The sequence below is a fragment of the Patagioenas fasciata genome, chromosome 7 (assembly GCF_037038585.1).
Source record: "Patagioenas fasciata isolate bPatFas1 chromosome 7, bPatFas1.hap1, whole genome shotgun sequence".
In the NCBI taxonomy this organism is placed as follows: Eukaryota; Metazoa; Chordata; class Aves; order Columbiformes; family Columbidae; genus Patagioenas; species Patagioenas fasciata.
The window spans coordinates 28,836,220-28,862,307 of record NC_092526.1 but is presented as its reverse complement, the minus strand read 5'-3'; the positions used below and the strand labels follow the sequence as shown (position 1 = coordinate 28,862,307).

At 36.6% G+C, this 26,088-nt stretch overlaps 1 long non-coding RNA gene across 1 annotated transcript in view; it reads left to right on the top strand.

The window, feature by feature from the left end:
• Nucleotides 1-5,563: 5,563 nt before the first annotated feature.
• LOC139828367 (uncharacterized) overlaps nucleotides 5,564-26,088 on the top strand; it is a 188,928-nt gene continuing 168,403 nt past the window's right edge. Inside the window, exons 1-2 of the long non-coding RNA XR_011739882.1 lie at nucleotides 5,564-5,724; nucleotides 8,528-8,642. This is a non-coding gene — a long non-coding RNA (uncharacterized lncRNA). The remainder of the gene's footprint in view (nucleotides 5,725-8,527; nucleotides 8,643-26,088) is intronic.

Genomic DNA, 26,088 nt, shown 5'->3' with positions numbered 1-26,088 from the left:
TGCAGAAACACAAAAATTCCAAGTAAAGGAGGAATGAAAGGAGGTAGTCCTTGAATCATTCCTAAATAGGGAACTCTTTCCCCCTTGCCCTTCAAAAAAAAAAAAAAGTAGTAAAAACATTTTCCCTTTTATGTAAGCAGCAAGAAAAACAAACTGGAAACTCATATTCCGTTTCTTATATCTGCATCTGCAGTGTACACTGAGGAGGACACTGATGACTTTTATAAACATTGGTTAGCAGGTGAAAGCATTTTAAAATCTTGAAAAACCAACAGAAATCTGACAACCAGTCACGCTGTGTCCTGACATGTGAGTGAAAAGATTATTATTTTCTTAATGCAAGAGGCAGTTTCAGTATTCACTGTCCATACGTAAAATAAACCAATTTAAAATTTCATCATGACTATCAAGAATGACTATGAGCAGAAAGATAGAAAAATCTCGAAGGTATAAAATTCACCAATTAAAAGAAAAAAAAACACAGGAAAATGTAGGATATAATAGTGTTGGAGAGATCTGCGTCTCATTCCTGTTAGTAAACTTTTACCCTCGAGCAGATTTTTACAGTAGGCATAAAAGAAGCGGGTAATTTTTCTGGCTACAATAACCTTAAACTTAATGCAGAGGGAGAAGGAAAACAAAGGAATTGAGTGCCTGAGTGGCTTCTGAAAAGTCTCAAGAGCTAAGTTACAATGCATAGCACTGTAGGTAATGGTAGCAAAAGCTAACTTTTTTATTTTTTTATTTTCTTTTTTGCAGTTCCATTAAATGCTAGTCAAGCACTTGCCTGTCCAATTGAAGAGACTGTGCTTAGGTATTTTTCCCATCTTTGTGCCTATCATGCCAGCGTATCAGTTGTCAAAGCCAGTGAAAGTGTGAGGCTCTTAGTGCAAGACACTTGTTCGAGAAGCCAGAGGAAGGGAAAGAACAAAGCCAAATCAGGCTTCAGGGCTTTATTCTGTCAGTGGACTGTGACATCGTGTGAGTTTAATAAGAGCTTAACTGAGCCCTTCGCAGGGAAAGAGAATTCTGGTGAAAGCCCAGGATTTTAAGCGGTTATCAAGGGACACAGATTTAGTTGATGAAATGTCATGTCATGAACCTTGCTCATTGCTAACAACATAAAACAAAGAATGTGCTGTGAGAACAAGCAAAGAAGTGTTCTCATTACTGATTTTATTCTGACTGAATGGCTTCATATCCATCAGCTGCAGAGTGCTGATCCGTTCTAAATTAAAACTGCTACAGGTGTTGCATGCTGTTCATAGGCTTCCACAAAAAGACGTGTTACTGTACATGCAGAAAAACATTTGAAAAAGTATTATGCTCCCAGCAGTCAGCAGGGTATCTTTACACTAAGAATACTTCTGATAGTAATGCTATCTGTAGGACCAAAAGTAATTTATTGTCCTAAAAACCAGAGATTACTGGTACTTCTGCAGCAAGAAAGCTCCTTTCCTTGAACAGGTGTGCAGATACAGGAAAGGCATAATAGTGGGGTGATAAAAATCTTGAGGTGATACAATGCAGTGAGGAAGTTAGAGCAGTTTGTCTTAGTTCTGTCATCCCAACAATGCTTCATAACCCAAAGGACATGGTTTTAATCAGTGGGTCTGAAATGTAAATGAAGTAAATTCTGACAGCCTTTGATCAAAGGCAAAGAGAAGGATGGAAAGCTTCTCAGATAAGTCTCTAAGGGAGCAGTCAGACGTAGTCAGATAAACAGAACAAAAGTAGAATATATTCGCATCCCAAATTTTGCTAAATTTAGCTTTGACAAAAGAACCCAGAGGTAGCCTTAAGCCACTGTAATTAACTGGTTAAAAAAGTAGCAGTGGGCTAATACCTTTTGGTGTTGGACTTTATGCCCACTGAAAACCTGATAAGGTGTGGGCTACAGAGATGACATCATCAAAGCGATTTGGAACGCTTTGATGGGTGCCGAGAGACACAGTTTTTAAATGGGGATTCAGTTACTTACTGCTTGGTAATTCAGAAGAATCAGGTTAATACTTTGAGCTTTAAAAACTCTGAATGAGAAATGGCTGACTTAGGAGTCGTTAAAAAAGGAGTCAGACTTTAGAGTAATGGACACCAATTAATTATTATCATTAAGTTTCAGAATACATATGTGTCAGGATCTTACACTCACAGAAAGTATCCCACAAAATAATCTGTTTCTCACGTTTGAAAAAAAAAAAAAAACACAAACACAAGAGTTTGTTATTTCATTAATTTTGAATGATTTACTGTGGGAAATGGGTTTCATTGAATTGACTTCATGATGATCAAAGTCATTGCTGCTTAGTTAGACTGTAAGTTTGGACAAAAGTGAAATAGGATTCAGTGGATGTTTAACTGAAGCACAGTTCTGAAATGTCAACAGTTTTAAAATAATTTATTTAAATACTATTTGAAACAATATGTTACAAATAGAACATTTTAAACAATGTATTTTTAAAAGTCACTATTAGAATCAACTGGTCATGTTATGGAGTGTATTCCATATGTTCTAGGTCTGGTCAGACATTTGCCTATTTGTGAAACTCTCACTATTGCAAAGACTCAGTTTGATTTCAAAATGTTCTAGTGAGCTATGACGAGAATTTTCACAAAAATTGATTGGATTGTCTTCCAAAGATCTCAACAGCTTCCTAAGGCAGAAAACAGGCTGCAGAGGCAGGTGTATGAGGATTCCCAGGTTCCTGTTGGACCCACTGGCCAAACTACTGAAAATCTGGGGCTGCTTCCAGCTCCTTGAGTTCATTAATGCCTATTAGACAACCACCAGCATGAGAAACCTCAGGAAGTAAAAGATGATACATTATTTTTCTTAGTTTTCTTGCTGGCCAACAGTGAGCAGCAGAAATAAAACATAACCATACTCTTCTGGTCAGATTAGCAGAAACACGGTCACATTTTTCCCTCTCAGGTCTCTGGTGGGCAGTAGGGAAGCTGAGTTACCCGTCACTTTGAATCGGCGGTTGCCAGGACAGTGGGTTACCAGCTGGCAGGCAAGGGCTGCAGGTTGCATGTATGATTTTGGTAACTTTAAATTTCAGTGTTTCTCAGGCAAAATATTTTCATTAAGGTTTTTATGAGTTTATGAGATAAATGGGCTCTCCACCTCCCCATGTCCAGGCATCCCAACATTTGACTTTATGAAAAGCTACACAGGTTGTGTTTTTTTTCTAAGCAGCAGTACTGTTGTGCCTTTGAAAACACAGTAAATCTTAAATTATCTTTATAGCACTTAGGAGAGAATATACAGTGGCTGAATTAATTAGAAAACATTTCTTTAAGGATAAAAGAACTATTGAAAATACATTATTAACATTTCTCAAATATGCATTAATGAATCTTCCAGCATGCATTTAATAATAAAAGGGCAGTAACTAAGAAAAGTTTGCATCTCTTTTTTGAAGAAGTCTTCATAAGAGAAAGTGTAAGAACAACACTGTGATTCAAAAAGTAATAATCTACTAACATTTTCTTTATGCTAGAAAAATGCTTTTGCATCATGCCTCAGTATAAGAACAGAATGTATTTGAAAAGTGTGAAGCAATCTGCGTAGTGTACTGTTAACATTAAAATAGATTATTGATGTGTAGGCAAATCAAATGAACTGTTCCTGAGTTCTGAATTTTATGCCCCAGTCCTGAGGGCAGTGGAACCCCCACTTATTTCACTAGTTGTTAGATCTTTACTTTGAATGCACTTCAAGGATTTGAACAACTCAGAATTGTAAAACCAGTATAAACATAAAGCGTATCTACATTTATAATATCATTTTATTGTCTTTTTAAATTATTTTCACAGTTTGGAATACTTCCCACTGAGGACAATGAAAGTTATAGAAACCTCTTCTATATAAGTGTCAGAAAGTAGATGTAGAGGCTATCCTGCAAACAATACAATTGTTCTTACTCTATGAATTTAACTGCACTAAAAATATGTAGTTTTGCAGGTTCATAGCTGTTTTGCAAGGTCGAGTGCAACATTTTAGTCACCAAATAAATATAAGTCCTGAAGATACTTCTATCTTTTGCATTAAAGAAAAAAAAAAAAAATCATGGCATGAAATTTTAAGAAAACAAGCATGATGTGATTTAAACTGTCTGGCTCAGAATCTTCAGATTACCTTTCTCTTACTCTGGACAATAATTTTTACATGGCAGCTGGATCATAAATTACATGTATTTTCCTTTTTGTGTTTTACTCTCCATTTACTTGAATACTTCATAACTGATTTTATATTTGTCTTGTGGAAGACACATCATCAACATGTGAGAGCTCACCCTTGGGAATATTGCATATATATTTAATGTTTCTACCTAAATCCCCAAATCCCAAGCTCACTGTGTTTTTTCCTTGTTTTATAAATTCACTGATCCTTCTGTAAATACTTTTGCATACTACTAAGACACTGGATTTTTGTTTAGACAATCTACCGTGTGTCCTTTCTGTAAAGAATATCTTTGATATTCTTTTACACTTCAATTAGAACACTATTTTTTAACAAAGACCTTTTATAGAACAGAACTTCATAAAATTGGAAATAATTAGATTATCTTTTAAAAAAAATCATCTTGATTATAGAAAAAAAGGCAAAGCTCAAGACAAACGGATAACCTGCTATGTCTAGTTTCTGGAATACATGAGCAAACAATTTGGCATGAGCAGGGACTACATCTACTCCTTTTTGTAGCACTTTGAAGAGCTCAGTATATATGCTAGGATCATTTATCGTTGCTTCCTACAAACAAGTAATTGTTTGACTGCAGTTTTATCACAATTTACAATATGTTGACTTTAGCTTGTTTAGTACTAAACATCAGAGCTATAAGAAATTTAAAAAAAAAAAAAATCATAGGCTAAGATTAAACTGGGGGATTTATTCCCTGATTTTATGTCATAGAGAGTGAAGAGCAGTAAACAGAAGTGAGATAGAAATAATAACAAATCTGTACCATAAAGCACACTTGCTGCTTTTTTACCATTTAAGAACATCTTTTCAGTTGGTTCATAAAACTAAAGTGAGAGCTATACAATATCAAATTAGTGGAAATGGTGCATGTAACTAATTATTTTTAGCTCTTACTTTCATTAAACTTCATATTCATATCCATGATTAGAAGATCAAGCTCCGTTCTACAAAATCCTTGGGGAGGGAGTCCCTGCAAATACATTCTAAAGGGCCACAAAAGAAAAGCAAGACTATTATTAGTAGTCTTCAATTTTCAATATAGGCTATCTTATCTCCAGTGGAAAATTGTCAAGGTGGTACCTAAAAAAAATGTTGAAAATCAGCATTATTATATTAGGATCATAGAAGCTTAAGGTCATGCAAAATTTTACTGTAGAAACTATATTTTTTTCTCATATTCTCAGACTGTGTTTTAATTTTTAATTGAGCACAATATCCAGCTGTCATCCTCAGCATTCCTCCATTCTCAGCTGTTGTCTCATAAATGGCTAGAGAATGCTCTTTCACCATTTAGCACTAATTAATTTGGTTAATTAAATGTCACCCTGCTTTTTTTCCTTATTAGAGTTTTTATACCAAAATGGTTCCCAGGACATTGCTGCTAAAATCACTAAAGATTAAAAAGAAAGGATGGAAATTGAATGTGCAAGCACTAGAGAATTCATTAAGCGCATTGTAAGGTTTGCAAATGCCTCTTGACAAGCAGGATGGGAACTGGAAGGCACTTTCCTCCGAGGGTGAGTTAATAGACTAACCATTTATGTCAAATGTTCTGTTGGTGGGCAGTACTATCACAAAGTGCTGAACTCAAGAACCAGTGTCAACATGTAATCCTGTTCTGAAATTTCTCATTACAGCAATTACATTGTCTGGGAATTTCCCTGTATTAATTACATAAAGCCAGTCGACAAATACCTTGTTATTTCTGGTTTCCTTTTTAGATCTAAAGTATGTGCATGTGGGAAGGAAATGAGAAAGTCAAACTTTGTCCTCCTCCAATTTATTGGCAGCTCATCCATCCACTAAAAAAAAAAAAAAAAAAAAAAAAAGGCTTGGATCGCTTTCAGGGGTGTGCTTATATGCATATGTGGCAAGCAGTAGCCTAAAGATGGATACTGCTTCTTGAACCCCTGTAGTCTATGGCAGAGCATAATGCATGAGTTAATATGCTCTCATGTCGTGTTGAGGTGTTCCACTATTTTTTGTTGGCACGGTACCCAAGTGCAGACCAATTGTATTAAGTAACACAGAAAGCTGCCAGTGAGGAATGTAGTCTGGGAAATTATCAGGAGAAACATGCAATCTTCATTGATTTCTTGACACTATCATTAATAACAAAGCCAGGGTTTTCTATAAGTCCCTGAAGTTTTTAGTCAGCACGTTCAGTTAGTTCTTCTTGTTGTCATTTATCCTTCTCTGAAGGATTTTGGGGGAGTAGGGAGAGAGGGAGCAAACGCACCTGGTTGTGTTTCTATGGAGCAGGCATGTGAACAGCGAGTGCTGTGTATTATGCAGGAGACAGTGACCTGGGAGAAACCTCTGGGCTTTGTGTCAAGCTTCAGATGACACCAGAATTAAGCCTGGTACTTCCATCAGCTTCCAGGGATGGAGGCAGCAGTGAAGGATATTTTACTCAGTCCCCTTTGCTTGTGCATACGCATGAAATGCACAGGGGTGGCCTAGCTTGTCAAAGGTGAAATGGCTAGGAGTTACCATGTGTACAAGTAAATTAAACATGTGATACTTACCTAAATATCAGGTTCAGCCTGAGCTAACTGTTTCCAGACAGCACCTGGAAATGCTTAGAAAGGGCTATTTGTGAAACTGAGGTTTACATATAGGTCAGCTCTTTAAAACATTGTATTACAATATAAAGCTGCTATTTCTCTACAGGCTCTTCTCCCCCAGCTCCCCGTGCAATAGATCAAGATCTGTAAGGGGGAAAAGAATCAGTTGTGCAAATAAATAAAATAGAGAGCCAACCCAAATTCTGTTGCAAGCCAGGATTTAATTTAAATTTGTTTCTTTAACTTTCTAACATTTAAATACGCATTCACAGATACACAGCGTCCTGCAATTGCTAATCTTGTGTTAGCTTATTAGTTAGTTTAGTTAGTATATAATTTAATACAATTTATGTAATACTTCTCTTGCTTCTCTCTGTATGAATAAAAAGTTCACAGTTACTATTTAGGGGGATATAAACATTGGATTGCCGAAGGAGTGACCAGAGTGTTTTCTAATTCCAATGACAAACTAAGACAAATAAAAGAGACAGTAAGTCTCCAGTAAAGCTGCAATGTAAATAGTATATTGCAATATATATGTTGATCTTAAGTAAAAAAGCATAATCCTTGGTTTATAATAGATCTATAAAGGGATTCTTTTGTCTGCTGCTGCGTATTCAGTTCCTTAACTATTAGTTATTGAGTCTTTAAGCTCAATTAATGGCCCTCACGCACATTTACCTAGGACTATCCAAAGTGATCTTCATGGTAAATGAATGAGGTGGTGTAGGTCAGCCACTACTCACTCGTTTATCTCCTTGCTGTGTCGACACTATATGAAATGTATATATTTTGCATATTTATACTGACACCTTAGAGATGCTGAAACAGGTGTCTTTCAAATGTCCAGACTCAGGTAAATCACTCCCTAACTTTCTTAATACGGTCTATAAAATTTTTACTCAGCAAAGATCTCTTCCTTTGACTGTCTTGAGAAATTCAAGCAGCCTGTAGGTATATATATATTGAGCTGATCTATTTTGTAAACATTTCAAAATAAGGAATGCCTTCTGAGTGTTTTAGACAAGATTACCCACAAACAAACAAATATACAAGCACAAACTCTTCTTTCAAAACCAGTTCTTTACAACCTATACTTCAGTCTGTCCTAGAGATGTGACAGCATTATTAGTGTGATGAAGAGAGTAAAAATAATTGCGAAGAGAAACTTCAAGAAGGTGGCAACATTGCATGAATTAAATAGAAGAAAAATTGAAAAGGTAATTATAGAACAGATTTTTAAAAAGCAATAAGAACTATAAGGGTATTGGCATCCCTAAAAGAAATGGAGGAAAACCAAGCCCAACTAAATCATAGAATAGCTGGCTAATGTATACATATTACTAGATCTCAGTCATGCACGGTTATAGGACAAAAGCTAATATATTGTTCATATCCTAAACTTGTATCTGGTTTAGACTTACAATATCATCAGGAAATTGCTTAGAAATAAACTAAAGAATGGGGACTATTAAGATAATTTTCCTGCACTGCCAAAAATGTACAGTCGATACTGTAATAGTAATAATACTACTAATAATACCTTTTTTCCTTGACATTGACATGCTAGGAATATTGAACAACGCTATGTCCAAAGAGCTCACGTGCAAAACTAACCGGTGAATGCAAGTGTTTGAGATGAACTGGTTCCTAGACACAGGAGAAAATGAGATTGCCTGTGTGGACGGACAACAGGAATGTTATAACCTGCTCTTGGTAACAGGCTGTCATCAATTACCTCTCTCCTGTACAGGCTGGCAGGGGAGCAGAGAAGTCAAAGCCACTGCTGTAGCAAGCAAGATCTAAACCTCTATCATGTCATTGATCTACCCCCAAAATGCCCTTTCCTGCGAGTTCCTCATGGCAAGGTAAATACAGTTATTTTTCTGACTTCTCACTGTTAGATCCTGCACATGTTCTCATAGACCCAGAGTCAGCATCTCTAGTGCAATATATGCTGTACCCATGCTGTTGACTGTTATTCAGCAAGTTTAAGCTAATTGTGATAATGTTCTAGCTTAAGTGCCAGGGAATATTCGGTGTCTTACAGCCGAATGCCAATCCAAAGAGGGTTGTAACAGGAGATTAGCTTGTAGGAACATCATCCTAACTGTAAGAGAGAGCAGAAAAATAAGAGGGAAATCAAAGCAAGTCTGAAGATTAAAATATAAACATCAGGAGATCATTTTAGAGTTTACTGGAGACTGGCCAAAGTGAAGAACCGTGAAACAGACAATAAAAATAATCGCTGGGGTTGTAGGAAAGGATGTGGGAAAATATTACACACATTACGGTCGTGTCTGAAAATGCAATCCTCTGTCTGCAGAGATAGGAGGGAAGAAAGGAATCATGAACCCCTTGGGTTCTAACATTCCTCTGTAGCCAAAATCTGGGAGATGTGAGTGGTTTCATAAATTGAACAGAGCACTGAAAAAAATCATTTCAACAGCTTCTGCAAATAGCAACATTTTTATACTAAAACTGGGACTTGGCTATAAAACTCCTATGTCTGAATATGAGATATACTTCGAGGAAAAAAAAAAAAGTGGGGTTAAATGAGAATAGAAAAAAACTGTGCATAGACAATAAATGATCTATTAATTCTGCAATCACTCTCAGTAAGGCTGAGTCTTTCCAAATCCCAGTGACACCAGTAGTGGGGTCCATGGTAGCATTCTTACATATATGTAACAACTTTATAAATTGATAGATCTATATACACAGCATTACCAGATCCGAATGACATTGAGTAGGTAGTTGACAGTTGGATAGTTGGTAGTAAAAATTGCGAGATGGGTAGTTTCAGTTAAAGCTGGAGGACATGATCTCTATAGGGATAAGTAAAGAGAAACTGCCTTAGCACATGAGAGCTAATTTTGAAATGCGAAAGAAGATAAAGCGCTCCCACGCCAGAGCTGGAAAGTCTTGGAGCAGCAGAGAAATTACTTAGTGTAAGCAAAACCCATGCAGTTTTGCTTATATTTTCCAGGAATAGATGATGGATAAAACAGATAAATTTAGTTATTGTGTTGCTGGCCATATTCCTGTTGACAGCATAAGAATCTTTTAGCTCTACAAGGCCAAAGATTGAGAGTGATTTACAGTGGATTGTTACAGATGAGTCAGATGCATGTTACGTTCAGGCCTATCTGCAATACAGGGAAAAAAATCTGTTGGCAATTACATGTGGCTATGAGGGGTTGACTATTTGGCGCTAACACATGAACAGCACAGAAGCAGAGGGATTTTTGGCCACTGACTATTGGCCTTTCTTCTCTTTAAAATCCCTGGCAATTCCAGGAGTCTGAGCAACTCCCACTGTCCTGTTGACTTCTGTTTTACCTTCATACAGCAGGATTATTGCTGTTTTCTGCTACAGTCATTTTTGCAGGGCTAATACAATCTATGTAGTTGTGGTTAAGAAATTAAGTTAGCAAATAACATGATTTGCAATCAGAGATGATTTTCTTTTCTAAGAAATTAAAAGACTTAATGAAACCCCGTAATTTAACAATAAGTTAAAAGCCTAAAACAAGTATAGAATAATGTATTTACTTCAGGCATTTAGCAATTCTGAGCTACATGTTTGAATACGTGACTTTCAAAGACGCAGCTTCTGGAACAAGATCATCTTGTGCTCTGTTTCTCTGACTTGCATGCTACATTTATGCTTGAAAAGCACACTAAATTAATATTTTGGAGAGTTTATTGTTTTATGTTATCTACCATTTAAATCTGAAAGTTTCTTGTGATAGTGGTGAGATTTTTTTGTACCGTCTGGTTTCTCAGAGATAAGGTCCTCCTTTTTTCTAAAGCTGGCAAACAATCCACTTGCCATACCTATCATTGCGTGACATATCTGTGACTTTGAATGTGGAGTGCAGTTATAAGAAGAAAATATTTGGTGAATTTGTATTTTTTTCCTATTATTTTATGCTGAAATATTAATACATTATTTTTCATCCATGCCTTTAATGTTTCCTCTGTGTTATTTATTTTGGTATACAACATCTATCACTTCTGCAAATATGCATGTATGAATATAAGATCAAGGGTAATACCTATGTGCATTGAATCATATGTAGTAATTTTGATATTGAAGCCTGTATTTAGTTTCTTAGAAAGATTTCCAGAGAAACAAGCACAACCAGTGTTCTTCATGGTGAAAGCTATTGGTATGAAATTTTAAAGTTATAGAAAAGTAAAACATATTTAATGGGGTCTTTCTCTAAGATCACAGAATTGGTTTGGTGCAGTGCAGTTCTGTAGGTAAAACAGGTAAACCGTGCGATGAGAATAAAAAAAAAAACTAACGAAAGATGAGACAGTTGAGCTGTGCCATGTTTTATATGATTTGCAATCCATCATCTTTGGTTTTAAAATATTTAGAACAGTTTGGTTAACATTCTTCAGGAGGGAAGGAAAACTAAGCTGTTGACATAGCTGCTAGAATATTTACGTGCAGATACAAAAGTATGGACTAACACAGTTATAGGCTGCAGGCTGTTATTGTGTTCTCATGTTCACTGCCAAAATTCAGGTTTTCAGTTTCACTCTGTGGTTCTTTGGACGTGAGAAAGAAATAGGCATATGACTTCAAGGTGCCAAGGTGCTTGTGCTTGAAGCATTTAAAGAGCTTTTTGTTTTCTGTCTTCTTTTGCTCCACTAAGGTGGAGAGGTGTACGCATATTACAGTACACATGTGTGTCTATAGTACCAAGAAAGATCATCTCTTGATTATTGAAAAGCTAACTATAGTCTATCTATATTTCTTTTTACCCGTAAGTGCATCATAAACACTTACCTGTGTGAATATAAATTAATTTTATTCTTCCTCCTTGTCATTTTCAGTCACATAGTTTTAAACATATTCTGTTATATCCTGTTACTTTCAGTGAAATCATAAGTATTATTGTATAATGAAGTATAGCAATTTTTGTAATCTACCAGACTGTAATTAATGCATTTTAATACCTAGCAACAGAAAAACAAAAATACACTCAGATGGAATGGGAGTTAGGTATTTTAAAATCATGCATTTCAAAAGAATGAATCAGCAGAACCATGTGCAAATCACACTACATATCAGCTGAAAAGGCCCAAAGTGCGTTTTCTTGTGGGAAATTTAAAATATCTATATTAATGGAAGTGGGATGCACAGATAGACTACTCTTAGGAATGTTTTTTCTCTTCTTGCAAGTGTTTTTAAGTTATCCTATTCTCCTGATTTAAATAAAGACCAATGACCGAAAAAAAAGGTAGCTTAAGACAGGAGAATTCAGTGTGAAATCCTGATCTAGTACAACTGGTGTGAGTTTTCCCTTTCATTCCGGTGTGGGCAGCTTTGTCCCAACATCCTTCCACTTGGAACTTCCAGACCTAATCCTGCCAGTCTCTTCCACGATCACCATATGCAAGAGTTCTCAGTTGTATTATCCATTTCCTTTTTTTAAACAAAGATACCTGGGAGAAAAGAGAAAGTTGTTCTTTTTCGCTAACACCAAAGATCAATAATAATAAATCTCAGCACTTAAAATGTAGTATATAGAACTGGCAGTATCTTAGTGGGTTTTCTGTTTAAATCATTAAACTGAACCACTTCTGCAGAGTCTAATCCTCAGTGTACACCATTGCATACAAAGCATTTTCTACTACAAACTTCTGCTCATGTTATTAAAGCTCATCAAAACAAATTATGTCTTTTCAAATGTTACTGAAAAGTCAATTCTCCTCCCAGCATCCAGTAAACTTTTATGGCTGGGATATTTTCTATTTAGGATGCCTATGCTGGGTCAGGGAGATTTGGGGGATAACAGTGGACGTACTGCTCTTTCCCAGTAACCACTTAAATTAAATATTAAGGTTTCACCTAGAGAGAGATAACAGAAATGAAGAAGTGGCAAATAGCACAAGAAGTCTAGTGTTAGGATTAGGATAATGATCATAACAATGAAGAAATAAAGATTTATTTTAAAGTAATCCTTTACTCTTAGGCCTACTACTTTGATCGTTCATTGTCATAAAAGTTTCTTCATATCAATGATCATAAACTAATTTGGATTGTAGCTGTGGTTTAATTATCAGCAGATGTTTGGTTTATGACTAAAACATTTATATAAGAAATCAGTAGTTTCTAAAGAAACTATTATTTCAAACAACAGAAATAACAATGTATTGATGCCCACTCTTACAAACCACTGGCAGTGATTATTCACAGGGATTTTTGAGGGAAGCACACAGTAGAAATAAATGGGCTGAAACATACCTCTTGCCAAAAAAAGAACAACTCATATTATAAATACATACAGAACTATTCATCATCATCAGAATAATGATGACTACTGGCATGGTTGTTGGTATATTAAATGTACAAATAAAAAAAACCTAAACACAAAATGTTTGACCTAAGGGTTCATTAAGCCAATTTCAGAAAGCGTAAAATTTTACAGATTTTTTTTCAAAATTCTTTTTTAGCAAAACTCTGTATGAAAATATTTTCCATTTTCATTCAGCTGTTACAAGACCTTTCTGTGTTTCTTGTTAGCTGTACAACAACACTGTCATACCAGTCAGAATAAGGTACAAATTCAAAGCACAAAAATGAAGATAATTAATAGTGAACAATATCCATTCTGGATAATAAAGAAAATAATAGCTGACAAACTACACAAAAATCTGAGAAAAAAAATCCATAAATCAAGGATGTTAATTGTTATTTCCACAACTTGTTAAGATGAAAGATGACACTACATAGGCATTTTCTCAGCATGATCTCTCATAAACAGATGTCCAATGCCTTGGGTAAACCTGTACAAACCGAGAAGTATCTCCTGACTACATCATTAGTCTTCTTCTGATTTCAAGCCAGGGATGCTGAAGAACAAATTAGTCAAGTGATCCTTGCCAAAGTCAAGTTTTATTAAGTAAAAGCATTTGTTGCATGGTAGAGAGGAATGCTGGGTGTGTGCTGAACTTTATATAACAAAATCCCGCTGAGAAAAATATTTTTGTAATTTCGTATTTGAATAATTATTTGCAAAGTTTACATTCTTCCTGTGTCCTATTCATACCATACATTCATTTTTCCTCTAAAATATGCACTTTAAGTATGTTAAAAATACGAATATGCTTGAGGATACAACAGTTGATATTCAAGTAAAATACCACGTTTTCCCAGCTTCATTATTCACATGTACTCCGTTAAGCACTGTTTTCTTGCCTACACCTAATAAAAGAAGTGAATCCGCAGGTCACCCATATGGGAATTCTTAGCTCTAATAAACCCACTTTAGATTTCTCAAGCCAGTATTGCCTGAAAAGAGACTGATGCAGATCATGACATTTTTTCTCTGAAAACTGTATAGAATTAACATGTTCTTCAGTATGTTTCATTTCTACTGAAGCTATCTTTCTACAATATTTGAAAAGTGCCAGTTAGATATCATCAAGAAAAAAAATATTTAGGGATACACCTATGTGAAAAGTGAGGAATGATAGAATGAAATCAAGAAAAGTATAATCTAGAATTATATCAGGAAAAAAACTACTGCAGTGAATGACTATGTCACGGAAAAACACTGCGAAGAGAAACATTTTAAGCTCTTACCTATATTTCTAATAAAAATAATATCTAGAAACTTAAATTCAATAAATAATTATGTGTTAAAGGATTAGAAGGTCTGGATTAGATAAATTTGGCATTTCTTCTTATCTCTACCATCCATAATTCCATGCCTGCTTTGTATAAGCACGAACAACAATACATTATCTGAAACTAATTATCAAGGAAGTAAGTGGCTTTAAGAGAAAAATTTATAGTTATATTGAGAAGAGGCTTTAAATAATGCTGGTCATTGTTTCATTGTCATTGTTCAGCTTTTACTGTTAGTTGAGACAACATAAAAAATTAGGGACTAGAATAAAACACTTGTATATGCAAAATCTCAGAGACAATTTCTCCCAGTAGTTGCTGTTGCAAAAAATCACACATAATGCAATGCAGTTGCAAAGATTCCAATGGCCAAATAAGTCACTCGGATAGAATGACAGCATCTTTTTACCGCTGCTTCAGAAATTAAACTGTGTAGGAGCTGGATGTACCTGAAGGGATCCGACCTTAGTGGCTTTAATAGGCATTTGCTCGAGTAGAGGCTGCATAAAACCAGAGTACAAGCCCAGGAATATTGCCCTTTAATGAGGAATATCCTTATGACATAGAAAGATTAAAGGACTTTTTCCTGCTCATAATGAGTTCAATAGGAGTTTGGTCATTGTCTTGTTTTCTTTCTAGATAATATCCTTAACTATGCAGTCTATTACTCTTTCTTATGCTAGGATAGTACATTAGAGGTATTCTGATTTTTCCAAACAGTAGTTCTTTCTTGAACTTCTTAGCATTATAAATATTAATGATGTGTGTTTAGAAGCAGGTTTGATTAGCAATTTCATTAGCTGTGAGTAGACAGCAGAATAGCTAAATGTCAACATTTAACTTTATCTCCCAAGGTATGATAGCTAAAAATAACATTAAAAACCCTCACAATTACAAAAATGCTAATCCTTATTAATCGAAAATAAAAATATTGGTTGTTTCTATCTCTTTGGCCTATTTCACATTTCATAGTACCAAATTAAAATGAATTGGATAACAAGAGTAAATATCTTGCTGGAAGCATTTGAAAAATTCAGTATGAGATTACTATATTTAAGCGCAAGGAGTCTACAAGTGAAATATGAGAAAGCTGTCATCATGAGTGCTTTACCAGCATTAAAAAAATACATATTTTTTAGGTGTCTTCATCACATCTGGGAATTAATTTCAATTCATCCATCCAGTACTTCAGGTCATGTGACAAATCATACAGAATGATATGTAGAGTTATATTATTTGATACCACATTGCTCACTGTTGGACATTAGGATCATAGACTCAGAGAATGTCCTCAGTTGGGAGGGACCCACAAGGATCATGGAGTCCAGCTCCTGTCCCTGCATATGACAGCCCCACAGTTCACACCACGTGTCTGAGGGTGTTGTCCAGTCTCTTCTTGAACGCTGTCAGGCTTGGGGCTGTGACACCTCCCTGGGGAGCCTGTTCAGTGCTCCAGCACCCTCTGGGTGAAGAATCTTTTCCTAATGTCCAACCTAAACCTCCTCGGCACAGCTTCCTGCCATTCCCTCTGGTTCTATCATTGGTCACTAGAGAGAAGAGTTTGGTGTCTGCCCCTCCTCCTCCCCTTGTAGGAAAATGTAGACTGCGATGAGATCTCCTCTTCTTCAGGCTGAACAAACCAAGTGACTTTAGCCACTGCTCATACGGCTCCCTCTCCAAACCCTTCACCAACTCCATAGCCCTCTTCTGGACACTCTCCAGCAGCTTTATATCTTTTTTTATCCTGTGGCACCCAGACCTGCACACAGTGCTCCAGGTGAGGTCGCACCAGTGCAGAGCAGAGTGGGACAATCCCCTCCCTGCCTGGCTGGCCATGCTGTGCTGGATGCACCCAGGACATGGTTGCCTTCTTGCCTGCCAGGGACACTGTTGGCTCACGTTCAGCTTGCCAATGACCAGAAACCCCAGATCCCTCTCCACAGAACTGCTTTCCAGCATCTCGTCCTGAAGTCTATATGTACAGCCAGGGTTGCCGTGTCCCAGGTGCAAAATATGGCACTTGCTCATGTTGAACTTCATGCAGTTGGTGATTGCCCAGTTGTCCAATTTGTCCAGGTACATCTGCAGGGTCTCTCCACCCTCGAGAGTGTCGACAGCTCCCCCCAGTTTTGTGTCATCAGCAAACTTGCTGAGCAATCCCTCAAGTCCTGAGTCCAAGTCCAAGTCATTGAAGAGTGCTGGCCCTAAGATGGATCCCTGCAGAACCCCACTGGTGACTGGTCACCAGCCCGACATAGCCCCGTTTACTAGAACCCTTTGAGCCCGGCCTGTCAGTCAGTTGCTCACCCACTGCCCTGTGTGTTTATCCAGCTGTGTGCTGGACATCTTGTCCAGGAGAATACTGTGTGATATAACACCTAACTCCTGTTAAGCCACATTCTCTTCCAGAACCAAGTAATAAGTGTAGGCAGTTTGGATTTAAGCTTATCTGAATTTGTGGATATAATTTGTCTACACTAACTATCAGTATATGTATTAAGGCACAGTAGGTTCTAAAATACAATAACCAGATATACTAGAAATATAACCTAGCAGAAAACGTTAGAATTTGCCATCAGAGGATATGTCAAATAATTGCTTTAAAATGCCTTGAGAATCTCAATGTTTTCTAAATAAAAATCCTACAGTTTACCAAACTGAGATTAATGTATAAAGTATAAAAACACACAAAGCATTTCTTTAATATTTTAGTTATTACTGTCATTATTATCTGCAAGGCTTGGATGTTTCGTGCTTCTATGTCAATTATGTTTTTGAAAGTGTTAGAAAATAATTATTTTAAATTATGTTCCATATTGCCGAACAAACTGGAGCTGAATAAAGAACACATTTAGATAGAGCTACGTATTTTTTCATACAGTGTAAATTTAGTAATTTTAAATTTCACATTATTTTTTCTCTGTTTCCCAACCGGAACTGTGCTAGAGGGCCTCTTCTGACAGTATGACCCTCCCAAGAGGAATGGAAATGCCTGATGCCAAAAAACTGCACACAATAATGCAAGAAAATCTTGTACATCTAATTTCATATGCAAGTTCTTGCTGCACATTAAAGTACCCAGTCACCATGCCTCTGGGCAGCCCAGCACAACTCTCAGCACAGCACTATGCTGGAAATGGCTCTTGCAATAACTTGACTAAATATTTAAGTCCAGAAAAACTCAACAGAGGCGCCACAACCCTCATTTTCCATGGATTAACACAGACTGTGTGTAAACATGGATGGCTAGTGTGACCAGACGTTTTGCCATGGGGCCCACATGATAAATTTCATGGCTTTTTCAGTTGCTGAATCATTTTTACTAGGGTGTCTCATCATGTTAGAAATGAGTGTGCAGGTTCTGATGAATTTGGCTTAGGGACTCAAAGCTCAGCCTGGTTATTGCTTTTCTGGGGGGTGATTTCCCTGCAGCGCTGGGTGTTTCAGCCCTTTTCTAGGAGGAGAGACGGCTTTTTCTGTCTCTCTTTCTGTCTTTTGCAAGTTGTGTGTTCTGAAGAAGATTTTTTTAAAACATTATTTTTAAAATACTAATTAAAAATGTTAATATTGTTTTGTCAGAAAAGAATATTGACTGTAGCTCATTGATACAGACAGTTGCTTCAGCTGGAGGAAGGTGAGGTTAAATCCTGAGGTTTATGGGCATGCTATTCTTAATGCTATTCTTCATTTTTATTCATTAAGCATAGGTAACACATAGCTAGTTACAGCAGGAGTTTCCTCTATATATTAAGCACAGTTTCAATTTAAATGTCTCAGATTTCAAAAAACAATACAGAAGACCTAGTTTTTGTGTGCTTTCACTCTACAATGGGGAAAAATGGAAGAAAAAGTACAGAAAGATCATTTGAAAAACCCAAGAAAACAGAAGATGTTAGGTAGAAGAACCTGAAAGTTCTGAGTGTTCAAATCTTGTAAACTCGCCCACATTCCTCTTTATTGCTTACAAAGCTGGGAGGAACATGTGACAGCTGCTTAAAGTCGGGGTGGAAAATGATGAGTCGGGTAGAAAAGAAAAGGAAGTAGTAAAAGCCATCTTATTCTCAAAGTACCTACCGAAACGCGGAGGAGTCTGTCATCTGGCACCCATCAGCATATGAGCCCTGGCAACAAACACAAATAAATCCCAGAGGGAAGTTTGCAGTACTTCAAAGACACCAAAGTAAGTTCACAGTTAGCTAGAAGTAGGCAGACCTCAAAATTTGATCATTACAGAAATATGAAATGTATTTTCCATGAATAAACAATCCAAAGATTTAACCCTTTTTCTGCTGTTTTTCAGAATGGTTGGTTTGTTGTTAGGAAGTCTTTGATGAAAAGCTTATGCTAATAAATTTTAGCCTACACGATATCCATGAACCTTTCATTAACTATTTCCTTTATGAGGCGTGCTTAGACATTCAAATCATGCGCTGTTATTTTTGCTTCCTGATTGGAAACGTAAAAGATTTAATAAATTATAACTATAAATGCTTAAAAATTCTCTTTTTCTGTGAATGCTCAGCTCTTTATGAGGGCTACACAGGTATTAATATAGAGAACAGCAATTCTTCAACCATTTATGCAAACAATCTTAATAGTCCAGATGTTCATGAATAGTAAATAAAACGCAGCAAAAACATGAATGAATAGAGCAGCTGCTCAGAATGCAGGAGAATGTTTGCAAACACCATTTTGAAGTATGCAATCAGTCCTGGTTCAGAGGGAAAACTTGGGTAACCAACAAAAAGTTTGAATAAGTAACTGAACATCTCAACAGTGTTACCTTGTCTATCCAAACTTTGAAAATATTCAGCTGGAAGTTTCTTGTTCTTCTTGTGATTAAGTCTTACTCCGAAATGGGTCAAAACTATAGCAAGAAAAATGCTGTCAGGTTTAGGTTAATGTGTCTGTAGGAGGGCACAGAATTCTACACATACACGTACACACCTTTGCTTACTAATGTGACTGCCTTACTGTGTGGTTCTTTAGGTATGTAGGTCCTACATTTTTAATTAAAGAAGCATCAGATGTCAGAAATTAGTTTTAGTTGGTGGGCAAAATATCAGGATATTCCACCCATCCCTCTCTTTTGAATTTCTTAAAAATAAGCTCTTCACAGGCTTGGTAAAGGGGCTGGAATAAACTTTATTATTTTAATAGCTGTGAGCCATCCTTTATGAAAGGTCTGGAACAAGCAGCTCTACTTTCTGTCTTTCCGTTCTTTTCAACTGTTCCAATCCATTTCAATGGAATTTTTCAACTTTCCCTCTCCAATTACATTGCTGTTGAATTAAGTATGTGATAGTCTCCATTTTCAAAATCTGTACAGTTAAATCTTTGCATAGAGTTGCACACTGAAAGAGTGATATTAACACCTGGGACATCTCTGTTGTGTACATCTATTGTTTGCTCATGATGCCAGCTACGTCTCAAGGTGCTTGTGAAGCTTGCAGGAAGAAGCAGGAAAACAGAGAGATGTGGCAAGAAGACCATTGAGGAAAAAAAAGGTACGAGCACTTAGCTGGCCTTAGAGGTGACAGAAAGAAGAAAATCTTTCTTGGAGGCACAGAGGGGATTTTGTAGAGCTTGTTGCAATCCAAGAAGTCAAATACAAGATAATTAATCACAAAACAAGTATCAAGGACATACCTTGTAATCCTCATCAGAGGAAAGAGTTTACTTCAACATGGGCTTTAAACTTAATTTATCTCACTCTTTTTTCTGTTTAAAAATTCTGTTGTAATTTTGTGTTCTGGTAAAAAAAAATTATGTAGAATTTAAAGCCCCTGTTGTGTTTTTGCTGTGTTTAGTGTAAAGCAAATATACAGCTAGATGTATCTAAAACCTCTGGATAGCCATCTGGTCAATGCTGTTTGGCCCATTTATTCATCAGAAGTAACTCAGTGGTGGTTCTAAGCTGAGCACCTGCAAACTGCAGCAGATAATTAATTTCTTCACTTCCTTTACCTCCCATCTGTAAGTTTGTGCTCTGCTGTTGTATGAGGAACTGATATCAACAAACTGATGGTGCAGAATGAATTAAAATTTGGAAGGAAGAGTAACAAAAATAGCAAAAAGGTTATTGGATGATTTATAGTATTTTTCATGAATAATTTCTGAAATGCTTCCTTTTCCATCATTTCTTTCAAATTTTGGCAATAACATTAATGCAAGGAAACAAAAGACCCACTTTGCGTATACACACAAACTGGTTTCAACCATCAAGTATCAGAAATTGAAGATATGAGAGGTTAATCTGCTTGAGATAAGCCCAGATCTTTTGACTGCATACAGGCAATGTGTAGCAGAATTTTTGTCTCCGGAGAGTGAGGAGTGTTTTAATCTTTGTTCAAATTCTGTTGATCATTCAGGTTTCCTTTCTGATGTACCTTGTCCAAAGTGCAATGAAGCTAATGCAGAGATCCATTAAGCTTTTTATAAACCCCAGTTTAGGCCCATAGCAGAATGGACGTACATATGAGCTTAGAGATGTAGCAAAATTACAACTTTACTGGCTAACAGGCCAAGTATCTACCTGTATAAATGTCTGGATTTGTCTCAGCAATTCTGTAGTTTCATAATTTTAAATTCATATTGTCAGACTAAAATCGACTCCCATTGAAACTACAAGGAAAACTCATACTCCTGCGACCTGGAGTTCATCCTCATGGCTTTTATGTTCTATGAAAACACCTTGAGTCTAGAATATCAGGGACGTTATTCTATGCAGACATACAAATATCACCACACTTGCTGACATTTTTTTATTAGTTTAAAAATATATAGTTCCATTCCTGTTTTGAGTAAGTATGCTCTAAAATTTCCAACTGTCTATGGAAAATAATCTGACTTGTATGTCATCCTCCTTTTTTTTTTTTTTAAATTAGCCTTTGTTACCTTTTCAAACTTTCTCTGTCAAAATATAAATATACAAAATGTTCATTTTGGCTCTATGTTATCTGCACTTAGTGTAAAGTGTTCTGGTGGGTACCTCATTTGCTTGCAATGATTTCACATCATGTATCTCATTCATCTTCTCTTTCAAATTTGGCGGACCACCTTAGAGTTTTCCAGCAGGAGAAAGGAAAAACAAGAACAAGCTTCTTACAAATGGTTTTGAAACCATTTCACAAGATTATGCTAATGAAATGAATGGGAAGAGTGGGGTTTTACCCTGACAAGAGCAAGGGCACCGAGAAGATGGGCCGAATTTCCTTCAAATCTGTGGAGTCTGGGCTGCAGCTTGAACGATTTGCGTGAAATCGGGCAGCTTAAGCCACCCCTTTGGTAATGTCACCCAGGCAAGACTCCATTGCCTTGGGGGCTTGCAAAGGGAGGACACGGTGCAGGATTTGACTCTGCAGTGTTAAGAGGTGTTGGTTTAATTCCAGCATCTTCAATTAGGCCAGTCTAAAAGTTTCCAGGTGGGAGTGAAATGATGGGCAGCATTGTTTTTCATGATTCTACTTTAAGTACCTCTGAGGACAGGCGCCTTGGTAATATTCTAAGAGCTTATTAGAGATATTCTCATAGATAATGCAACAGAAGTAGGTTATTAAGTAATACAAGATTAATCCTTTCACATAGGGCAACGTTCAAAATCAGGGTGAAAATTTAGATCTGATGTTGCATATTTGGTCTTTGTGCTTAACACAGGATTGTCATTTTTTGTGAATATACCTTGCACCTTTTTAAAAACAGTTAGCATACAAGGTTGAACACAGAGTTTCACTTAAAATGGCTTACATTTTTTCAGCTCTTCCCTTTGATTTTATGTTTTGTACATCTAATGCTTGGCTACTGTAGCTTAATTAGAAGACGATAAGTATTGTAACAATGAACAGTCATTTTTTAGCTTGCCTTCTCATTTGAAATCCCTCATGCTATATTTTTAAATGAAAATCAATGATTATAGTATGGTCAATCATAAAGCATGTTTTCCCAGCGTACCATGTCATGAAAGGGCATATACGCAGAGCTGAGTGTCTAAAATGAGATCTTTATAGCCAGCTTAGACACAGAGAACGATGGACTGAAAGTGGTCGCTAATGACATTGTTAATGATAGATACCATTACCTTAGAACAGATGTCAAAGTGAAATAGCATTATAGCCTTCAAGATGGACTGTCTTGTCCTTCTCAGTAAATCTATTAAGCTGGCTTGCAACAACACAACACTGTGGTGTGGGTTTTTTTTCCTCCCCTTTTTCTGAAATACAAAACATTCTGTGCTAGGGATGTAACTCATTTACCTGCAAAAGGCTCAAGTAAGAACAAATTTTGTGAGTGGAACAAGTATGTGGGGGAGTAAACAGAAAAGATCAGACAGAAAAACAGGAAGATCCTATGTATTTAGAAAAAAATATTCTGAATAGACAGAAACAAAAACATACTTAATCTAGACTAAGACCAAACACTAAAATGTTGTTAGCACAAACCAGGGAGAACAGGAACTTTGGATTGCTGTAGCTATACCTGAAAAGCGCAGAGAAGTCTACATGGTGATAGGCCTTAATTATAAGAAACTATATTTGTTTCTAATCTGGGAGATATGAATTCCCATGTCTGCTTGCCTACAAATCTCTATAAGGATGATTGCATGTGTGTATGCATAAATACAGCCATGAAGTTCCTTGCTAAGGTAGGGATATGTGGCAGGGTAAGGGTAAAAATATTAACAGAGAACAAGTTACTTGTGGCTCTCCTTTTATGTAATTATTTCTTTTTTACATACGTTAATATGTAAGCTAAAGTTGATTTAAAAATTGTAAATTACACTATGTATGTGCGTAAACAACAATATATGAAACCAATTAAACATATGAAGGTCAAGAAAATCCCATTGAAATGTATCTGAGAACACCAAAAGAAAGAAAAGCTGTGATTTTGGGTTTTATTCATTTACCATTCAGTAAGTGCACTGCTGCCATGGAACAGATCAATGAACATGTGCATCAAATTAAACACATTACTGCAGTATGTCTTGTAGTTTTAAAGTATCATAAGTATAGAGTATCTAAAGACAGTTCAGATACCTGTTATTTGGAATATCAGATTGAATATTGGTTGCAAATTCTTGTCGTATAAAGTATAGAAGGAGTTTATTTGCTACAGTATTCTCTGTATCTGTAGGCTTTATCTACTACAGTATTTATTTATACATATCTTTTAATCTCTGGTTTAATAATGAAAAAAAAGAATGGACATAGTCTTTTGGCCAAAACTGTAGCTTGAATTGAGATATCCACCAAACATATACATGAGTACATGGAATACTCGTGCATTATTCACCAGTTTTATCTTGATGATGATCAGGGTCTCCGAGTCATCATCTGCTGTTACGGCTCTTGCAAAGCACTTTGCATGGTAAAAAGTGTGGTACCTACGTGGGGAGGGTGGTTCGGGCAAAGGTAGACACTTTAATGCTCTCAGAATGGTTCAATTAAGTTAAATCTGCAGTTTTTAATGGGGTTTGAAGCATGTCCTGGAACAGGAATAATTTTTATTTAGTAGGGGTAGGAATAGTGGAGAGAATGTGGATCATAAAAATGTGATCCAAAGTTCAGTGAGTGCAACAGGATTGTTTCCATGTCCATTGATTTCAGTGTACTCTGGAGAAAGCTCGGGGGATTGGTCTCAGACCAAATTTCGGCATGTTCACAAACACATTTCCTCACACAGACACAGGAAATTTAGGTCCAAATTTTGCAGCATTCCTGCCATACAAATCAAGAGAACTTGCTGTTATGCTCAGTTATTTCATATCCTCAGTGATAAACAGAGGAAGTGTCTCACTTCACATTTTGCTTCATGTGCTGTTACATTATCTTTAGGGGCAGGAATTTTATCATTTTGCTGTTGCACTAAACCTTGCCAAAAGCATCAGCAAAGGAGAGGTAAATGGAAATCACTGTCCTTGCAGTCAGCAGTGCCTGGTCTGCAGCAGCACCGGATCCAGCTGAGGGAACATGAAGAATTTACGTAGACACACCCTTCTGAGCCTGTTCTTCCAAGCTCCCAAATCTGCTTTCAAGACAAGCAGCAGCGTTTGATACAGGAGTGAGATCAACAGCATTTGCAGTATCATGGAGAGAGGTGATATTTTGTGAAGTGACACCAAGAAAAAGTAAGTTGAGTGTGAGCCTAATGAGCAAATAGAGGGACAAGACAATGATTTTCATGAAACCCAGTGGGGTCTGTTTATTTGTGTCAGGAGCTTGAATGAGCAGCTTGCTGCAGCTATGGTTATTGTCAGCACCTGTATCAGTTGTACTTGTTGGGATTTCAGTTCAAACTGCTGCAGGAAATGAGATTTGGCTTTAGATTCGGGGTCTAAATTTTTTCTTACATGTTGCGACATTGTACCATGTTTTCAGAGCCTCAGTGCTAGCAAGGTGACACTAACGAGAATCAGAGCTCCTACTCACAGAGGATTTATGACCTCAAACATGTTTGTGGCTTCCAGACACACAGCAAGTCATACAACAGTTTCTGGATTAGCAGGCTGTGGTGTTTTTTATATATATATATCTATCTATCTATCTTTATTTATTTATTTATTTATTTATTTATTTATTTATTTATTTATTTATTTATTTTTAATTTAAAAGCAAAAATAAACTCCAAACAAATTGAAATGAAAAGCCTCTGTGCTAGAGAGCTGCAGACTTTAAACATTTCTGCTTCTGGGCTCTAAATGTGTGACCCAGCTGAATACTTCCTTCTATAAACAAGAATGTGAACATGAACAAAAGCAGGGGTTTTTTTTCTTTTTTCCTGAGTCTGAGAGATGGAGGGAGAGCAGCCATGTGGGCTATAAACATGTGCAAACAAGCAAAAAAGAGTTTACAAAAGAGCCTCCCCATCAGGAGTGCCCTACCTTTAGTAATTATTTTTCTAAAGCTTCTTTCCCTCAAAAACTCTATTCTGATTCCAACAATGAGCTTTTTCCTCTCTTCCAAAATCACCTCTGCCTCTGACTTGCACTTGCTTCTGATTTTGATCAGGTCACCTGAGCATGTGAGTTGTCTAAGGATGGGTGTTGTCTGAGGAGGCATTTCATGAAGTGGGATTTTTAAGAAAGTTGGGGTTGTCAGAGGAAACTATGCAGGGTGCTATGCATGAGAAAATATGGCCTTGAAGTCCTCAGAATCTGTCTTTTATTACATTTCCTGGAAGAAACTTTGTTTCTTCACTGGATCTCTGTAAATTGTTAGTATAAACCTGCAAGTCATCCTGTTATTAGGCCACAAATTCCTAGGCATGATTTAAAAAATTATCTGATTCTCCTGGCTAAAAATACAAGTGGAGTGGCGTTAAGTTGATCTGGGTTCTGAGACAGTGGTTCTGAGTCAGTTTTATGTCTAATCATCTTTCATGACTTCACTCTGAGAATGATGAATTTTCTTTCTTGGCTGTTGGAAGTTAAAAGAAATGGCTGACAGACCACATTTTACTATTCCTCTAAAACAGACTGTCATAATCATGGATGTTACTGTTAACTTACCTCAGTCAGAAGCATGGAAGCTTGCACACTGTCTTGCAAATGCTGATAAATCCTGCTCCTTCCAGTAAAGAGCTCCTGCATCCTCTGGAAGAAGTCTTGTTGTTGCCGAGTTGTTTATTTCTGGACCAAAAATGTGTCTCCCTGTTTTTTTTTTTTT